Source organism: Euprymna scolopes, chromosome 13 (assembly GCF_053919585.1).
Source record: "Euprymna scolopes isolate OS-2025 chromosome 13, ASM5391958v1, whole genome shotgun sequence".
Taxonomy (NCBI): domain Eukaryota; kingdom Metazoa; phylum Mollusca; class Cephalopoda; order Sepiida; family Sepiolidae; genus Euprymna; species Euprymna scolopes.
In genome coordinates this window covers 141252930-141273504 of record NC_136494.1, presented here as the reverse complement: position 1 = coordinate 141273504, position 20575 = coordinate 141252930, and positions in this window count along the sequence as shown.

Below are 20575 nucleotides of genomic sequence, written 5' to 3'. Positions count from 1 at the left end.
GTTTACATTAAGCCTGTAGTGTTTTTTTTAGTGATGCAATCTTGTCAACTGAGATTTTAAAAAACCCGCGATATCAGGAGAAAGAACTGTCCAGAAAATCGCTAGATTTTTAACTTATCGTCTGAAATTTAAAAAAAATGGCTAATCCCCCCCAAAAAAACTCTGTAATGTTCCATGTTTTCTCACTATATGTTTCTGGAATTATATTGAAGCGGTTAGCTCCCCAGAAGGCTTACATATTTTATCAGCTAGTTTTGCCTGTTTTTTTTTTTCAGAGAGTGTATTTTTTTGCAGGAAACAAATCATAAACTAAAACTTTTTATAATAAAAGTTAAATTGAAATATACTGCAAATAAAACATCACAATAATGGTGCAACATATTTTGAAATTAGAAAAAAAAAATTGTTTTAGCATATTAAAAGTATTTAGATTGGTAGATAATTAAATTCTACTGTATTGGTATAAGTTTTTTTTGCTGTTGTTTCTTGCTTTTTACACTTTTAGATCGTATTTTGAACCAAACTTCGGAGGTTGGAATGCCCCCCCACCTAAAATATACTTGGAAAATCGATTTTATAGTGAGATTTAAGAATGGTTAGTCGAAAAAAAGGTGAAAAACAAAACAAATAATCAATAAATAATTGTTACCAAAGGCAATAAATGCTACTTTTTTTACTTACATGAAAAAGTTTATTTTATGTTTTAAAGTATTTTCAAGCGCTTTTCTTTATTTTTTAATAATCTAATGCGGGTGTGTGGGTGCTAAATATCTCCAGACTTTCTAGAATTCCCCGCTAGATTGCAAACGAAATATCCAGATCTAGCAGGAAAACCGCTAAATTGTAACACTGGTCACGTGACAGGAAGCGGTAATAAATGATTGTCCCTAAATGAAAAAAATGGCCTCTCGGTACAAAGAAAAACACCTATTTATCATAGAAAAATTAAGTATAATATTATAATTAAAAAGAAATATATAAAAACACACATGGATATAGTAAACATATTATACCAAAACGTGGAAGCTATCCGTCCAGTAGTTTTTTAGACAATTAATTGCGAACGAACCAAGAGTTACATGTTTATATATATATATATATATATATATATATATATATATATATATATAATATATGTTTAATAAATAAGTTTTAGTCCAACTAATATAAACTCGTATTTAAGATGTATGAAAAAATATTTTCTTGAAATATACGTATAAGGAAGTAGAAACTTTGTACTCCGTTCTTCCTGCTTAGCGTTTCTTTGCTTAGTCTGTCAGGCTTCAGTGTGAAAATACATGCTCACTTTTAAATGCATTATTTATTTAATTTATATATTAAATACCATCCGGTAATGCTATAAGATATTCTGTCCGTCAGTATTTTATTCCTACTCATAGTTGAAACATTTTTCGTCGGCCATGTTTTATTTTGTAATCAAACTGTTATCGCTTAACGTTGCATCTGCATAAAATCAACTCCTAAGTGTTTATTCTTGTTAATGTTCTTTTTTGAAAGTTAAAAAAAAATGTTCAACTTTTTTCAGAAACAACAGTAATCCTCGGGCAGGCCTAAAAAGAACTAATGAAGATAAACCTCCATTTTCTATACGTCCGTCTACTACATCAATTAGGCAGTTAACTAGGGGCAAAATTCGTAACTTAGCATTATGCAGCATTCATTTCTGCAGGGTTTTATACGGGTTGAAGGGTTAATTACATGTACGAACCCAGAGTTATTTGGTGATAATTACACAAACATAGATAGAAAGATTGCATACATAAATGACAAAAAAAGGATCGTATAATGAGTTAACCTGTTAAAACACAATATATATATATATATATATATATATATATATATATATATATATATATATATATTGTGTGTGTATTTAGGTAGTATTTTCTCATTTAGTTAAATATTATTGAATAGCACGGAGTTATACTGTTTTACAATTTTCCTTTTTTTCTTATCAAATCTCCGAATAGCCCTTTTTGTGTTCTTCTCAAAATTGCATATGTTGGATCCATAATCGCGAGCGCTTTCGACAGAAGTACTTCTATCATCCTCAGGCATATTGCAGAAATGAATTTAGAAATTGTTTTTTTAATTTACGTATATATACATTTTTCCTAATCACGTGGTAGCTTGTTACAACTTAGGTAGGCGAACTTTTTATTTATATATTTTATTTTGTTTTACATATATTAAACACATTTATATATACAAACACATATATGCATTTTTAAAAATTTATCCCAAACATTTCAAAACGTTTCGGATGCACTCATAATTAAGATTGTTTATTTGAGGCTTCTTTGTTTTAATGTACAATGCTTCGAGTATTCTTAGCCTATTTGCATTTCTCTCACTCTGCAATACTCTTGTATTTTCTACCATAATTCTTCGAAATTCCGAATGGTGGTAGCCATGTCCCTTCAAATGTTGTGATATGGAGCAAGAATCAGAGAGGTGGAGAGTCAATCTTCGTGACACGTGACTAGGAAAAATGTATATATATATAAACTGCGTCAATCGCTTTATTGCAGATTAGTAAAATATCAATATTTCATTAAATATATGTCACAACAAAATGAAAATTATATCATCGAAGGACTGCTTTAAAGTTAGTTATTTCCAAAAATGTTATTCAAATTCATGTGATATTCACGAAGTTATAACATTTTATTCTTTATCATGGAATTTCCACTGTCTATCGCTTTATTGCAGGTCTCTTAAAATGTTGTTTTAGGTCAAAAATACAATGTCTTATCATGCGAACTTTCTTTTTCTCATTATTTTTCTGTCAAAAAATAATGAGAAAAAGAACATCCTATGTGCTAAGCCTCAAATAAATGAATTATTTATCAACATATCCACCATTTTTTAAGATAATTATAAACAACTTTTTGTCGCCCGAAGAAGTCAATTGTTTGATCTTAAAAAAGAGTTATGGCTCTAGCAATATCAATTATGTTCTCCACAAGGCATCCTTTGAAGTAAATTGTTCTCCTCCCTCATCAACTCCTCTTTTTAATATTGACCAGAAATATTCAATGGGGTTAAGGTCTGGAGAACAAGGTGGTCAGGTCATGAGAGTTTCTCCAAAGAAGTCCATATATTCAAGGAAGGCTGTAGTCGTCCTAACAGAATGGGATGGTGCATTGTCGTGCATAAAAATCATCTGAAAGCAACGTGACAATGGTAGGTCATCTAGCAAATGTTTATCCAAAAACGCTGTGTATGCATTGCGTGTAAGTTTGACACCCTCTGGAACTCGGAATCGTCCAACCAACTTATCCCTATTGATTACCACCCAAAACATGATGACTCCACCTCCTTGTTGACGATGAACTCTATAAGGGGTTGGAATTCCGTTCAAGTTCAAAACTTTGGCCCATTCATCCAAACCGTCAAGAGTAGCACGAATCTCACCTGTAAATAGGACATGTTGGAAATCCATTTTCATGTAATTCTGTGCCCAAGCCTTTCGTTTTTTCCCTATGTTGTTTTCTCAATGGAGGCCTTGGAATAGGGTTGATGTTCCTTGCCATCTCATTCAACACATTACATCAGGCCTGTCTGGATCTTGGAGCGATTCCAGCTCATGCAAAAATGACAGCACTGGTGCTGTTTGGGTTTCAGTTGACTTCCCTACGAATTTTCTGAATATCATGATGTGAAAGGTTTCTCCTTGTGCCCTTATCCTTTCTGGATTTGGTGTTGGGGTTGTTCACGGATGAAGCCAAAGTTCTTGGATCCGTTTCCAGCTCCATAGCTTAATCTTTGATGAACAATCCTTCTGCGAGTCCAGCGACAATCCTTTCCTTTTTGATAACCGTTAATCACCCCCTTTTTTTAAAGACCTGCAATAAAGCGATGGACAGTATAAATTACTTGGTAATAAATAAAATGTTATATCTTCGTGAATATCGCATGGATTTGAATAAAATTTTGGAAAATAACTAAACCTGAAACAGTGATTTGATGATACAATTTTCATTTTTTTTGTTACGTATATTTAGTGAAATATTGATATTTTACTAATCTGCAATAAAGCGATTGACACAGTTTATATATACGTAAATTAAATAACAATTTACGCAAGTTTTTATAATGTTTTTGCGTGTGAAATAATTTATGCCGATAGAACTATTTGTTAGACATTTCTTTGTTTTGATAATTGTTTCCTGTTTAGTTCTTTTTTTCAGGACCCATTTACGACACTGCTCAGACATTAACACTTTTTTAAAGTTTTTTTTTTTTTTAACTTAGCTCCATCTACACAATTTCCTTTAAAAGTACGACCTCTATATGTTTTACACTATGGTGAATCAAACAATCTGTTTTAACCTTGGCGGAGACTAGCAGTTTTCGATATATAATGACATGCATTATGCACTGTACTTCACTGTTCTACACACGCGCGATAAACACGTCTTCTTCTCTCCGCACGACATTTCTTTTTTTTTTTTTTCGTTTATGGTCTTTGCAGATTGGTATGCTGACAATATATATCAAAGTTTATCTTCGGGCAATTACATTGATAATCCCTCATCAAGTGAGACGTTTATTCCGAAAACCGTTCTTACCATCGCGAGGTTGGGCGTGCCTACTTTATGCGGCGTTCTTAACATGAGAAAGTTAGGGGTGTCTATTCCGAAAGCCGTTCTTAACATTATGACATTGGGGATTGACTACAACAACAACAACAACAACAACAACAACAACAACGATTGATTAATTTTTGTTACGAGGGGTGGCATGCAACGCCGGTAAAGAGGTTCTGCTAGTTAAAAATAATACAAACGTTGTCATTTGAGATAGACACGGTTGCGACTAATAATCTCACATTCAAGAATTCGCATGCAATTAAAAAATATAATTATACATGGAATTAATAATAAATAATGATATTTATATTCACAAAAATTAATTTTATTAATTGATATAATTTTATAACACTTTAGTTTTTACAAATTATTTATTCACGAACAATTCTAAAACTAATTCTATTTAGAGTTCCTTATTCTTTTGTTCATACTATACTGTTTACATGCATAGGCTATAAAGCTTATCCCGACCACTGGACAGCAACGAATAAGTAGTGTTCAAAGCAATATATATAGTTGGACATAATTATTAAACAGTCAATTCAAATACGACCAAAATCTAGTTCCAAATAAAGATTCAAAGTATATTTCGACGTCAGCTTATAAAACGAAGAACACATTCGACGAAAACGCTTATATAATCTGAAATATACAATATCATTAATAAAGACTAATGTCATTAAAATGTAACTGCAGTCTTAGAACTGTTCGAAATTATATTTGCTGGGATTAATACATAATCCACAAGAAACTGTGATCTATAAGCTGGTTTAAAATATCAGTGTTTCACTAAAATCAGATTCTGTCTTCTAAACGCAATGACAAAGTAAATATTTACTATGAAGCCTGTTTTACTACAAAAATATTTTTCTGGAGATTCCTAATTTTACTTTTCACACATTAGGAAGCAACAAATAATACCGTCATCTGGGGAAATGGTGGGATTCTTCTACCACTCCTAAAGATATCTCACTATTGATGCAATTCTATATCTCTATAAAATCCAAGTACGTCCAAAGATGGGGTACTGCTGCCACATCTGGGCTGGAGCTTCAAAAAACAGCCTATCCAGCCTTAACAAAGTACAAAATAGACTCCGTGGCTTGGTGGGGCTGCTATCTTCTCTTCCCTGCAACCTCCCTCCCACAGAAGAGACGTTGCGAGCCTGTCTTTGTTTTATCGTTATTTCCATGGCAAGTGCTCGTCCGAGCTCAAACCTCTGCCCCCCCTCGCCAATCCTTCAAGATAAACACCAGTCTAGCTAAAACCACTGTCGGTAATTTCCCATACACTTTATCTGTGCCTATATAAAAACGTAGATTCCATGAACATCGCTTTTTTTCTGAGAAGTGCACGCCTGTGGAATTCTCTTCCGCTTGCCTGTTTCCCACCTGGCTACATCTTGGATGTCTTCAAGTCCAACATAAACAAATTCCTGATAAGTAAGACACTTTATCAAATCTCCAATACCAGCTATTACTACGATATTATCCCATTGATTATTGTACACTACATAACCCCTATACCCGAGTGGTATCCGGGCCTTTAAATGTGGTGATTCCCCATGTAATATATACACACATATATATCTAGCCGCACTGATGAGCTGTGAAACAGCGAAACAGTACTGTATGTGGATGACTATATATATATATATATATATATATATATATAAATATATATATATATATATATATATATATATATACAGGGTGCGGCATAAATAACGCCCTTTCTTAATATCCTTTTTTTCTTTATAATATGAATGCAATTTAAAGATAAATAAATGTAAAAGGTATATCTCAAATTTATTAAATATCTAATTCAATATCCACATTGGTGATCTTTACAGTAATGATCTTCTGAACTAAAAAAACGATTTTTGGGAACAAAATTAGTCAATAAAAATAAAATCAAAATAAATTTAATGAAAAAAAGGATACCAACTTTATTAACTTTAAAATTTAACTCAGATGTTCAAAATGTTCTCCATCATGTTCCATACAATTTTGAACTCTACCAGCGACACTTTTACAAACTTTTTTACACTCTTCAATGGTAAGTTCATGAAATTTATCTGAAATTGCATTTTTTAATTCCTGAATTGTTTTCGCCTTAAGATTGTAAACTTTATCTTTCAATATACCCCACAAAAAAGTCTGGTGGCGTTAAGTCTGGAGATCGTGATGACCATTCAATTGGTCCCCTTCGTCCTATCCACCTATCTTCAAAATTTTCATTTAACCATTCCCTAACTCTTAACCCACAATGTGGTGGAGCCCCATCCTGTTGAAAAAAAATATCAGTCTGATTTTCAACTCTTGGCCAAAATTCCGTTTGAAGCATATGCAAATAATTATTTTGATTCACAGTACCCTCGAAGAATATTGGCCCTATTAATCCCATACAAGAAATGGCAGCCCAAACTGTTACTCCTGGCGAATTAACATCCTTTTCCAAGATGATATGAGGATTCTCATTACTCCAATACACACAATTATGGCGATTGATATGCCCATTTAACTTAAACGTTGCTTCATCTGACCACCATATCTTTTCAAGGAAAGTTATATCTTCATTAACTTTATTCAAAAAGATTTCACAAAATTGTAATCGTCTATCTTGATCTCCATCATGCAAACTTTGAAGAACACGTGAAATGTAAGGTCTCATCTTTAGCTTCTTCAATATTCTGCGAACGCTCCTATCACTGATTGCTAACTCTGTAGAAAGACGTCTACTGGATTTTTGAGGAGTATACAGCAACGATTCTTGTAGTTCATTGGACTTTTCTAAGTTCGTTGCAACAACTGGCCTTCCGGATCTTTGAGCATCCCTTATACTTCCTGTGGATTCAAATTTTTTAATCAAGCTTTTGATATTTCGGCTTTGCACTCTTGGGATGTCATATTCATCTGATAACAATCTTGCAGTTTTAGCACGATTATTATTATTTTGATAATACAATTGTATTGTTTTTACTCTCTGTTCAATTGTTAATCTCATGGTTTAAAAAATACCTGAAAAAATAAATGTTTACGAATTAGTTAAAGAAAATATACATAAATATAATAAGATATAAAAGGGCGTTATTTATGCCGCACCCTGTATATATATATATATATATATATATATATATATATATATATATATATATATATATATATACATATGTGTGTGTATGTATCTGATGTTGATTATAGGACATTTTTAATTTTTTCGTGAAAACTATAGGAACAATTTTGTGTGAATTATGTATTTCCATATGTTATGATTAAGTGAAGCGAACAAAATATGCAAGTAGAAACTAGTTGTAATTGTTCACCTCAATACCGCAGCTACTATAAAAAAATCTCCGAAAAATATTGGCTGGATTTGCCTAAATTTTCGTTTGGGTTTTATCTATGATACGGCACAGCGAATTAATAAGAGTGCTATCAATGTAATGCAAAGTTACATATCAATAGTGTTTAATAAGGACTAGTAAATGATCCAGAAACAAGCACACATTTAAACATATTAAACGGAGAATTCGATACAAAATATTTATTCTAAAGCAACAGCTTATAATTTGTTCTAGTTTTCAACCTATAAATTTATAGTATTCATACATATATATTTTTTAAATGTATCGGAGTATATATATCTCCGTCTGCCAATAGTGTGTGCATTTTCTTTAGATAATAGCTTTAACAACTACCCAACCTCAAGAATTAGCACTACCAAAAAGATACATTGATGCCTTAAAACTAAAAAAAAAAAATAAAGACATTATCATTTCACAAGCCGATAAAGGAGGTGGTATAGTTATAATAGATAAAGACCTATATCTAAAGATACATACATATATATATATATATATATATATATATATATATATATATATATACAACTTTGAATTTTTCTGTGCATTGATATTTATATTGAAACCCTTTTTTCTATGTATGTAAAAATACTATGGATCGTGAAAGTGCATTCATCTGCAAAAAATTTTGCTCATTTTCATATTCTTTTAAACATTCATATTAATTAATTCTCTATTAATTTTTTTTCAGTTTTTATATAGAATGAACATTTTCAGTTAACTATTACATGCAATTATATTCATGCAGATATTCTACATGATTAAAACTTGCGTAATATTTGCGTAAAAAGCTCATAGTCAACACACACAATTTTTCTATATATATATTTGTACATGTATATATATGCCCCCAAAAGTACATTAAAAAATAAAAACACCGTATAAAAACAACACTAGCGAATAAATACTGGGAACTCAAAGAAAACGGACATATGCCGGAAGTCGAATGGAAAATAATAAGACAATCTACCACGTGTAGCTATCTAGACGACCCATGTAGATTATGCCTTCATGAAAAATTTGCTATCCTGTACTTTAAAGAACCCCAACATTTATTAAACTGTAGAAGAGAAATAGCAAATAACTTTGTTCACAAAATAAAACTTACTCTAGGATAGCGACACAAAATAGTTTTAAAACTAACAAAAAGAATAGAAAATAAACAAATAAATAAATTAAATAAACATGAATATACATAAAGGATCACACATATATGTATGTATATATATATGTATATATATATGTGTGTGAATATATGTGTGTACACATATGTATATTTATATATAAACTAACAAAAAAAAACACTAACCTAGTTTAAAACAGATCCTTTGTCCGATAAAATGCATGCCCATTGGCTGATAGGAAGGGGCGCGGTGGATACTAGAAAGCTGATTGGCCAACTAAACCCTCAATAGAAAAGGACCATATAAAAACGATAAACAACCACAGAATTCGCGCATAAGCCTGAGGAATCCTAGAGTGGATGAAACGCCGAATATTCAGTGTAGCTTAATCGCCATATATATTTTATAAATTACTACATGTATATATATATATATATATATATATATATATATATATATATGTATATATATGTATATATATATATATATATATATATATATATATATATATATTTGCTTGACAAAATTCGACTAGCCTGCTCCTCTGTCAGTTTTTGGTCTACAGACATGAGACTCAATATATAGGTCATTTAAACAAATGAAAAACTAAATTTAGGTTTAAGCTTGGGAAACTCGGTGCAAAAGTGTGGCAATTAAAAAAAAATGGAATTTGTCATGTGATGGCCGAACGACGGCGTTACGAATATGCATATGTTACGTCATAGCTATTGGTTCATCTTTGTATCTTTAGCCTTGCAGCAAATATGTCTTCATAGGTAAGGTAATAACGTCAAAGGAAAAAGTAAATCTTAAACTAAACGTTTTTGTTTCGATTCTCAGTGGTGGCGCACGAGTTATTTCGTTTTCCCTGTTTAAATCATTAATGTACATTGGATCCAATATAATATAATAATAAACACAAAATCTGCATTAATCATATGCATATTTTACCATACTATACGACAAGGCAATAAAATCATGTTTAATTCTGGATCTCGGTAAATGATCCAATAACTCTTTTCTGGGTTTTAAAAAAAAATCTGATTTTGGGATTATTTAAGCACAGTCCATAAACTTTAACACGCTTGATTTTCGTTGTTTCATATAATTATGCGGGTTTTATTTTTATTTTTTTTTACAAGGTGATCAAAACTTATCAAGGTCCAGCAGTTACTCAGGGATAAGAGTTATTGCATGTACAGTACGTTAGTGTGGGGATTTAATAACAGTGTCTACTTAAGGGGGCGGTTCATCAGGAATTTGTTTACATTGGACTTGAAGAGCCAAGGTTGTAGTCAGATGGGAAGCAGGCAGATGGAACAGACTTCTACAGGCGTGCAGGCGTGATTTTATTGAAATATCATCTATAAACTGCATAACTTGTTTTTGCAAAGATGATAAATGATTTATGTTTAAATATTTGTGTTAATTACAATTAAAGTCATGAAAACGAGAAACATAAAAATAAAATTGATACCGTAAGCTAAAATAGAAACTAAAACTCAATACTTTTAGTCTTACAACTTGAGCCAGGTAAAGCCAGCACTTAAAAACCTTACAAAGTAATGCATTCATTTAAATAGAAAGTGTATAGAAATGCAAACATTTCTTGAGAAACGTACGGTGATAAATATGAGATTAAATGTGTTGCCCAGCCTATTCTACGGCGTCTCCATCATAATGATTGAATCATATTTCTAAATGGGGATGTTATACTTCCGGGGCAATGTCGATCAAGGGAATATACACTATATAGTTTGTTTTTTTTTTAAGCTGGACATACGCACATATCATGTACACGCATACATATACATTTGTCTTTTATACAATACTAGCGGGGGTACCCGGCGTTGCTCGGGTGTTTGGAGGTGTGTGGGGTGTTAAAAAAAAGAAACCAGGGGGGGTAGGATCGAACTCGAAACCCTGAGGCGAAGTTTGAAAATAAAATCGGCCAGACAGAATGAGTTACTGACAGATATTTGAATTTATTTAAGTAAGAACCAAATTGGCAGGTGCGTCCACGTAATTCGTCGAGCGTTACGACGACGACGACGACAACGACGACGACGGAAGCTATTCAGGAAATGAGGTCAATGACCAGGTTTGTTTGTTATACGCGAAGAAAAAAAAGAAAACAACGTTAAAAGTTAATCAAAACATCGAAAAAACAAAAAAAATAATATGAAGCAAATGAACGATGTTGAAAACAGAAAAACGAACACGCGAAAATTGGCTTCATTAAGCCTGTTTCGATATTAAAATTTGAAAAATCGGTGGGTATCCGGGGGTTTTGGGGTGTGTGGTCGGGGGTGTATAAGCGAAGTAAAAAACAAAAAAAAAACAGAAAAACGAACGTTACGTGAAAATGGCTTAAATAACACTGTTGAATATTTAAATTTAAAAAACCGAAGACATCTCACACCACGATTCGAACCCGAAATGATTTGGTAATGAACCAACGCGCTAACCAATTGACCTAACGCGACGTACATGAAATTTAATCAGTTTCTCAACTATTTAAAGTAAATCAGGTCATGACGTCATCTGACGCATGCGTAGAACCGGTTGTCGTCACGAGAGGACCGTTTTTGTTGACCCCTGTCGAAAATTGTCGATTTCGGGGTGAAAAAAAATGAACGATTTTGGCCAATTTTTCGATATTATTCGAGCGAAGGATATAGCTTCAATATCATATCGAGTTTGTGAATTTTTGTACTGTCTGTCGAAAGCTTTTAGAGGGCACACAAACACACACATACATACAAACATACATACATTCATTTTCGCTTTTATATATATATATATATATATATATATATATATATATATATATATATATGTTAAAGCAGAATACTGTAAAACTTGTGAAATTGTTTACATCACATGCCCATTACTCTACCTAGCACCTTGTTTACTTTTCTTATGAGAAGCATTAAGCTTCCAAATACCTTGGTATAAAAAGTCCCCATATCCCCCCCAATAAATATATGTATATCCTTATTAAATAAATGACTCAATTTATATTTTCTAATATACAGTGTTTGTGCAAACATTTTCCACTGTGTTCTCTCATATATATATATATATATATATATGTGTGTGTGTGTATATATATATATATGTATATATATATATGTATATATATATATCGATGCATATTTTTACGAATTTAGATAGTATGAAAATATACTTCGAGATAGTTGCATAGGTCAATACAAGAGCTATAACATTTTTTAAATTTTAACAAATATATACACGTTGTCTCTTTGTAAACTTTGGATATTATTTGCAAGGCATTAAATGATCGTATTAAGCGATAAATGAGGTTTTACAATATTAATATTAATTACCTACAACTTATGTACATGTACATAATATCATACATATATACAAATGCACTAATATGAGGTGATACAATATATTGTCAATATATTTTCAGTATTTTCGTAAACAATGTTCAATTGATCAGTGGGGCTTAGTAGTTGTAGTGACATATATATATATATATATATATATATATATATATATATATATATATATATATATATGCTTATGGCAATAAAGTACGTAAATGTGTCACTTTTTAATTTTACGAAACATATCATTTCTTTCTCTCTCTCTCTCTCTATCTATCTATATATATATTTATACATATATACACATGCATATATACATATATATGTATATATATATATATATATATATATATATATATAGAGAGAGAGAGAGAGAGAGAGAGAGAGGATGACAATAAATGACAAAAAGTTATATTCCAAAATTCATGATGTTGACTATCTTATAATTTATGTCTTTAATTCACTTGAAATATACAATTCATAACAGTATCTGTTTCGTAGCGCAAAATCAATCACTTAATTATTATATCAATCAGCGAATCTATTATGCCCTTAACTCATCAGCAGAAATCACAACAATTAATCCGTCAAAAGGAAATAAAGTGCGATTTGACATGATTAAAATCCGAAAATTGAAAGAGAAACTGCAAATACCTTTATATTTTATGTGTGTGTATGTGTGTGTGTGCGTGTGTGTGTGTGTGTGTTCTATCACGCAGATAGTTCAAGCTTCAGGTTATTATAGCGAAAGCCAAGAATAAAAAAAACTTTTCATTGTGAATAAAGTTGTCAAAGGACGATCGTCGTAAGGTACTGAAATGGACTTCAAAATACACAGGCGTCAACACAGGTGTGAAGTAATAAAGCGTCTTTTCTAAACAGGAATTTGCTAATTTTCCGTTGTGAAAATTGTCATCTTTTGTTATTTTTTCCGTTTTGCAATCTGTTAAACGTTTCTTGCTCAGCTTTGGAAACGTCGTTTTTTTTTTTTGTTTAGTTAGAGATTCTTTATATTTTACTTATTTTATGCAACCGCTTTCTTTTTTCGTTTTACCCATTGTCCTTTTCGTTATAACACACGCGTATCGGCACCTGTGATTAAGACCCAAGCGACGAGAAAAGAAAAGAATTTTTAAGTAAAGAAAGTTTAACACCTGGACATCTTTTACGTTTTTAGCTGCCTTTTTGTAGTTGACTGGCCTTGTAAACCGGTAATGATGACAGGTATTTTGTCCAAGATGTTTTGTTTTTCTGAGAGTTACTGACGAAAATAAAGGTGGAGATGGGACCCGGCTTGCCATGTCAAACATCTTTGTACAAAAGAGTGATTAAACAGCTTCCTACCTAACCGGGGAACAGAGAAAACAAAGTAAATAAAATTAAGAAAAAAGTAAACTAAAAAATGAACTATATGTTTTATACCGGGACACATTCATCCATGCCGTCTTTTTCGTAGCTTTTTTTCATACAGGTTCAATTCCAAGTCTGAGCAAAATTACATGTGAGCACATAAACGACAATAAGACGTATATAAAGTCTCTCATAAAAGGGCATTATTACATACGAGTACGCAATCGGACAAGGTCTATTGTCATAATTTAAATAACAATAATACAGACTATATAAATAAAATATCAAACTCAAATAGACCAGGTAATAATAATAATAATAATAATAATAATAATAATAATAATAATAATAATAATAATAATAATAATAATAAATATAATATTAATAATAATCTTATGCCCGTCCGTCTGTCTGTCTGTCTGTTTGTCTGATGTCTGCCTGTCTGTCTGTTTGTCTGATGTCTGTCTGTCATTTTCAATATTTTCAAATTCTATCTCATCCAAAAATAAAAGTCGCAGGCCAAATCATCAATTTTATTGAAAATACCACGATAACTTGGAAACTTGAACTGATGGACATTAGATAACTGAGATTAAACTATAAATAAGCCCTTTCTTTATAACCACTACTGTTTCTCATATAACGCCCATTAAAATATACTAAGCAAGTACCAAGTCGGATATAAGTTCACTAATACAGATGAAATAAAGAACTACGTTATAAACATGGACGACTTGAAACTGTTTACATAAACCAAGAAGGAATTAGAGACGCTAATAACCTGAATGCAATTTCATATTGAAAAGTGTGCATTTCTTATCATGAGAAATGGAAAACTGGAGGCAAGTTAAGGCATGGTACTACCCAACCAAATAGAGATGGGGGCAGTAAGCAAACGCGATAGCTACAAATATGTTGAGGTTCTCGATGCGGAAACCATCAAAGCTACTGAAATTAATAAAAATCAGAAATGAATACCCCAGAAGAATAATAAAGCTCGTCGAAACTACACTATATAATAGAAACCTAATGAAATGTATGAACATATGGGAAATGTCAGTCGAACGATACCGTTTATAATTTCGACCAAGGAAGAACTGAGGCATCTCGTCCAAGAGACCAGGAAACTCTTGATGGTGGAGAATACACTACACCCAACGGAGTATACTGAACGACTCAATATAAAAAGAAACGACGGAAAAAGAGAATTAGAAAACTACACAACACAAAACATCAAAAGAATAATTTTGTAGCAAGAGACACTACAAAAACGAAAAAGAAAAACAGAAAATAGAGAGGCAAGGGATAAGACATGAAAAAAATTGGAAGATAAACAGCTACACAGATTATTAAGAAGGATAACAAAAGGCGAGGCTAACGAAATAACTTGCACATGACTACAAAAAGAAAACCAAAACAGAGTAACTGAATCACTAATTATATCGGCACATGGAACGCAATTCAAACTAACCAACAAAGCATGGATAAGCAAGACACAAAGAACAGTAACTGCACACTCTATGGACTAAGACATGCTACATTAAACTACATAAGCGAATGTCGCAAATTAACACAAAAAGAATATAAAAACAGACACAATTTAGTGGGAAGGCAGTACACTAGGAATTATGTTGACAACTAAATCATGAAAACCCAGAAAAATGATAAAAGCACGAACCGGCTACAGTATTTGAAAACGAATGCCACAGAATCCAATGAGACATTGTATACACATAGATAAAACCATCGAAGCAAACAGATCCGATGTCATAATAGTTAACAAGAATAAAATGTTCTGCCATGTCGTGAATTTCGCCGATCCAGCAGTCAAAGATCAAGATGACAGATAAGTGGAGAAAATACAAGAAACTGGCCCAAGAGCTCAAAGTAATAACAATATACTCGCAATACAAAGTAAAAATTCAACCACTAATAGTGATTACTCAATGAGAAATTCACCTTCAGTTCTGAAGAGAAATATATTTGCAACTGCAAATTGACATATAACAAATGATTGCTTGAGTAAAACATCTTTATTACGTAACAATTTTAATCTTAATTGTTAAATAAACATACATCCTCACATAAACAAACATCTATTAAAAGAAAATTGCGTTAAAATTTAAGACTAGTTATTATAATCGTAAAAACGCAAATTTAACCTCCGCCCAATGTATATGTTGTACATTATCGGAGGATACTCTCGAAAGCAAATGGTAAACTAGTTAGATGTATAAGAGCATGTAGATTTATAGACAGTCCGTGCTTCAAAAATTGATACACTGAAATAAAAATCACAATTAACAATGACTTATATTGCGATAAATTAAAGTAGAAAAGTTAATATTGAAATAAACATTAAAAATGAAAATACTCAACCTGGCGTTTGTAAGAAAAACAATAAAGCATACGGTTGCTTTTATTTAGTCTCAAGAGACAATGGACATCCCTGTAAGTATAGCTTCAACTGTAATCGTGATGTAAGGATTATGCAATCCCTAATCATATCTGTTCTGAATCGGCACTGACTGGAAATAATGCCGAAATAATCGTAGATCAAATACAGGACGTGGAAAATCCCAAATAATCATCCATTTTAGTACTGATCAGGTTAAACGTTGCTTGGCAGAAACCAGTGTGTCAATGTGATTATGTTGTATATGTGCATATAAACGACTGTATAAAATGTTAACGTTTGTTAGTTTGACCGAATTAAAAGTAGAGGTTGCCAAAGCTTCCGTTTCAAATAAAAGTTTTCATCTCTATTGGTTGTTGAAAATATATGAAATTGTAAGAATGAATAAAAACTAACGAATTGCTATCCTCAAAGGATGCTAAAAACACAAAAACAAAAACTGAGTGACAGCTAAGAAGTCAAATGTCACCCCTAAAAGAAAACCACTAAACCTTATTATTTGGGGACGGAATTTGTTCTCTTTTATAGCGATACTTTAAACATGGACGAATACGTGATACAAAAACAGACAAAAATAAACGCCGACCCCTGTGCCGAAATATCATTTCTTTATTAGAAACAAAGCAATTAATATCTTTTAATTAATTATGCTTAGTTATATTGGATTCATCATTTCGTAATTAAGCTTACTTCTCCATAAACTAACCTCAACCATAAATTCCCGTAGTTATATTTTATTTCAAGTGCAGAACAAAACATAACGTCATCTAAGATTCTAAAATCGTAATGATTAATGACTCATTTCATATTAAGGTTTGACGTAATTCTTCAGATGACGTGTAAATTCCTCCAAAAAGTCCCATATACCCGCAAAAATATCAATGAATTTGTGTGCAGAATACAACGAAAATTAATATTTGTTCTGAAATATACCTTCGTATATATATATATATATATATATATATATATATATATATATATATATATATATATATATATATATATACGATATCGGATGATATCGTAGAAGTATTAATTATTGATAAAAATATTTAAACTATTGTTTGTATAATTATTTAGGCACATGTGAGAAATGGAATAAAAATATGATTAAAATGTCCAAATAAATTTGATTTACCATCGGCCTACACGGATGATTATTGTAATATTTTGTTTGCTTCACAATTTGATTCGTTACTTTAATTTATACAAAGTAGTAAATTCGAAATTGTGATCGATCTTTTAGGCAGCCACTTATCTAAAGATTACAAGATTCACACATCCTTACGATAATCTTATGTAATATCAACTCATATTAAATTGTTTCCCGGAGTCTACTTTCTGTCGTAAAAGACAAAAGAAACAGAAATATGGAACCATTCCCTTAAACTAGCGACTGCCATTTTAATCGACTAATTACAAAAAGCGTATATAAAAGAAACGAAAATGCCGGTATTTACATAATAGGAATTCTTTGTTTCTGCATAACTAATATGATCTGTACAAAATGCACCTACGTTTTTACATGCTGGAGAAAATGTAATGCATAAATAATTAATATTTGGATACATATACGCACACATACATGTATATAAACAAATGGCAACGTTTTATATTCCAAATTTCATGATGTTGACCATCTTATAGTTTATTCTTTTAATTACGTTGACATTTACATTTCCTGACAGCAATTGTTTCGTAGCGTAAATCATTAATTTATCTATTATATCGATCAAAGAATATATTCTGCCATTTACTTATTAGTCGAAATAGCAACTGTCTATCTAGTAAAAAATCCGGAAATTGAAAGAGAAGTGTAATCACCTTTTATTTTACAATTTACGGAATTTATTGTAAATGTCAACGTAATTAAACGAATAAATTTAACATCATTAAATTTAAAATATAGACTTTTATCATTTGTTTATCATATGCTTTGTTATAACATTGGGCTAAACAAATTAAGGATAATTATATAAAAAGGGTGAACTATTTTGATAAAATCATATTTTACAAAAAAAAATGTATATATCTATAATATAAAGCTGGATGTATGTGTGTGTATGTGTGTTTGTCTGGTCACGAATAGGCTCCTATATGGTTGACTATTTAACAAAAAAACTGATTACATATAATGATAGAAGATGTATCAAGTCACAGGAGTGGGTATGTTTTATCTGGCAGAACGGTGGTTCATTACAATTGTGAGGTCTGTGTTCGCGCCTGGTCCACAAAGTATGGAAATAAAAAATAAAAAAAATAAAAAAACGTGTACAAGTGTTTTTGATATAGATGTACATAAGAATACTTTGATAAGTATGTTTTAACTTTAATACGGATGGTATAATAAGATTGTGGGGGCTGCGTTCGCGCCTGGCCTCCATAGAATGGAAATAGGCACACACTTTAATAAAGACTTTTCATATCTATCTGCGTAAGTATATTTTGATAATTATGTTTCAGTTTGAAGAAATATGGTATGATAAAATTATGGAGTGTTCGTTCGCGCCCGACCTCCATAGAATTGGAAATATGTCAAAAAGTTTAACAAGGTTTTTTTAATATAGATCCACAGAATATTGTGACAAGTGTTTCAGTGTGAACAGATATGGCATAATAAATTATGGGGTTTATCTATTTTATTTTTACTTTCATCATATTTTGCTTTTGTTTTGTATACCCCCAAATTCGAAGCTACCTCTTTACAAGCCTTCATTTTCATAACCTATCATACTTTCATAAATCAGAGTCCATTTTGTGTAGGCTGTTTTTGAACCCAGTCAACGACGAGTACTTTTGCTAGTATATATATATATATATATATATATATATATATATATATATGTATATATATATATATATATATATACATATATATATATATATATATTATAAAATATGTTGCGAAACACTAAATTAAGAGTTTAAACTATATTTAACCTTCGGAAATGAAACACAAATAGAGGTGTAAGCCATTATTCCGCGGAGTTTCGAAGCAAGACTTTCTTCTCCTCAGAGGAAAGGAGATAGCAAAATACGTAAACAAATTTTGTTTTTAAAGTATTTAATGAAACTAGATATAGAATGGATCATACTGGCGTAAAAATGAAACATATGACACTGAAACAAATGGAGTGAGGTAAAACGAATATATATATATATATATATTATATATATATATATACATATATATATTATTTATACTATTCCGAATTTTATTGGGTTTATATAATTGATAATTCAATAAAAGTTCATATACCAATTAATTTTAAGTCTGAACGAGATGACTTGAATTGTGAGCTTCAAAATGACCATATTTTGCAATTGAGCATTCATATATTGTTTTAACAAAATCAATACATCAAAGACTGGATTAATAGCAACAAATAGTGTATTTCATCGTTCGTTACGATTGTTTCCAGATCATTCGGACAAATTCAAACCCTATATCGTTCGGAATTTTTCATAAGAACAACCTCCCATCAGACGGTTTGAAAAAACACTTTTAGAATAAATAATAATGGACCCATTTTACACACATCTCTTCCCTCGCATAGTTTTATAAAGATTTTTATATTTACCTATTGTCGATTCTACATTTCAAAACTAAAACAAAATCAATCTAATTATCATTTAACGTTGTCACCAATTACATATGTTCACTTATTTTACTAATATTATTCACTAATTTATTAAATTTCTTTATTTCTTTATTTTATTTTATTTATTTTTTCTATTCCGGGCTAATCAATTATGTTCCAGCCATATTGTCTTGATTCTATGGTAGTTTCGTATCTAGAATGTGTTTTGTCTATTTACAAATATATCGGCATACTTATTTGTGTAATTTAACTTCTCATTTGTAATTTCATTTATTTTTTTTTAATTTAAAATTTGGATTACATTTTTTTTTCTTTCATTCCAATCTATTTTCATTTACGGTTATCTATTAGTATTGATGTTGAAAGGGAGATTACGGTTATATATTAGTTTTGACGTTGAAAGAGTGGTAAATGTATACGTAAGAAATTTTAATGCCTTTGTCGAATTCTAAGTTGATAAACCTTTAATATGTTCTTATGGTTTATGTATTAGCTAATCATCACTGTTTAATTCTAGGCTAACCTGTTCAAATTATGAGTTAGTAATGCACATCTCTACCCAGATTCCGATTTATTTCCAAAGTTTTAACTTAGGTTTGCCGCAAGGCCATAATTTTCTGAGGTTGCAGATGCCTCAAATTTCTTTTCTCATATCAATAATAATACTTCATGATTTACGTTATTAAATACTTATCTAATAATAAACATCCTATTAATAAGTATTCTATTTATAAATATATTATTTAG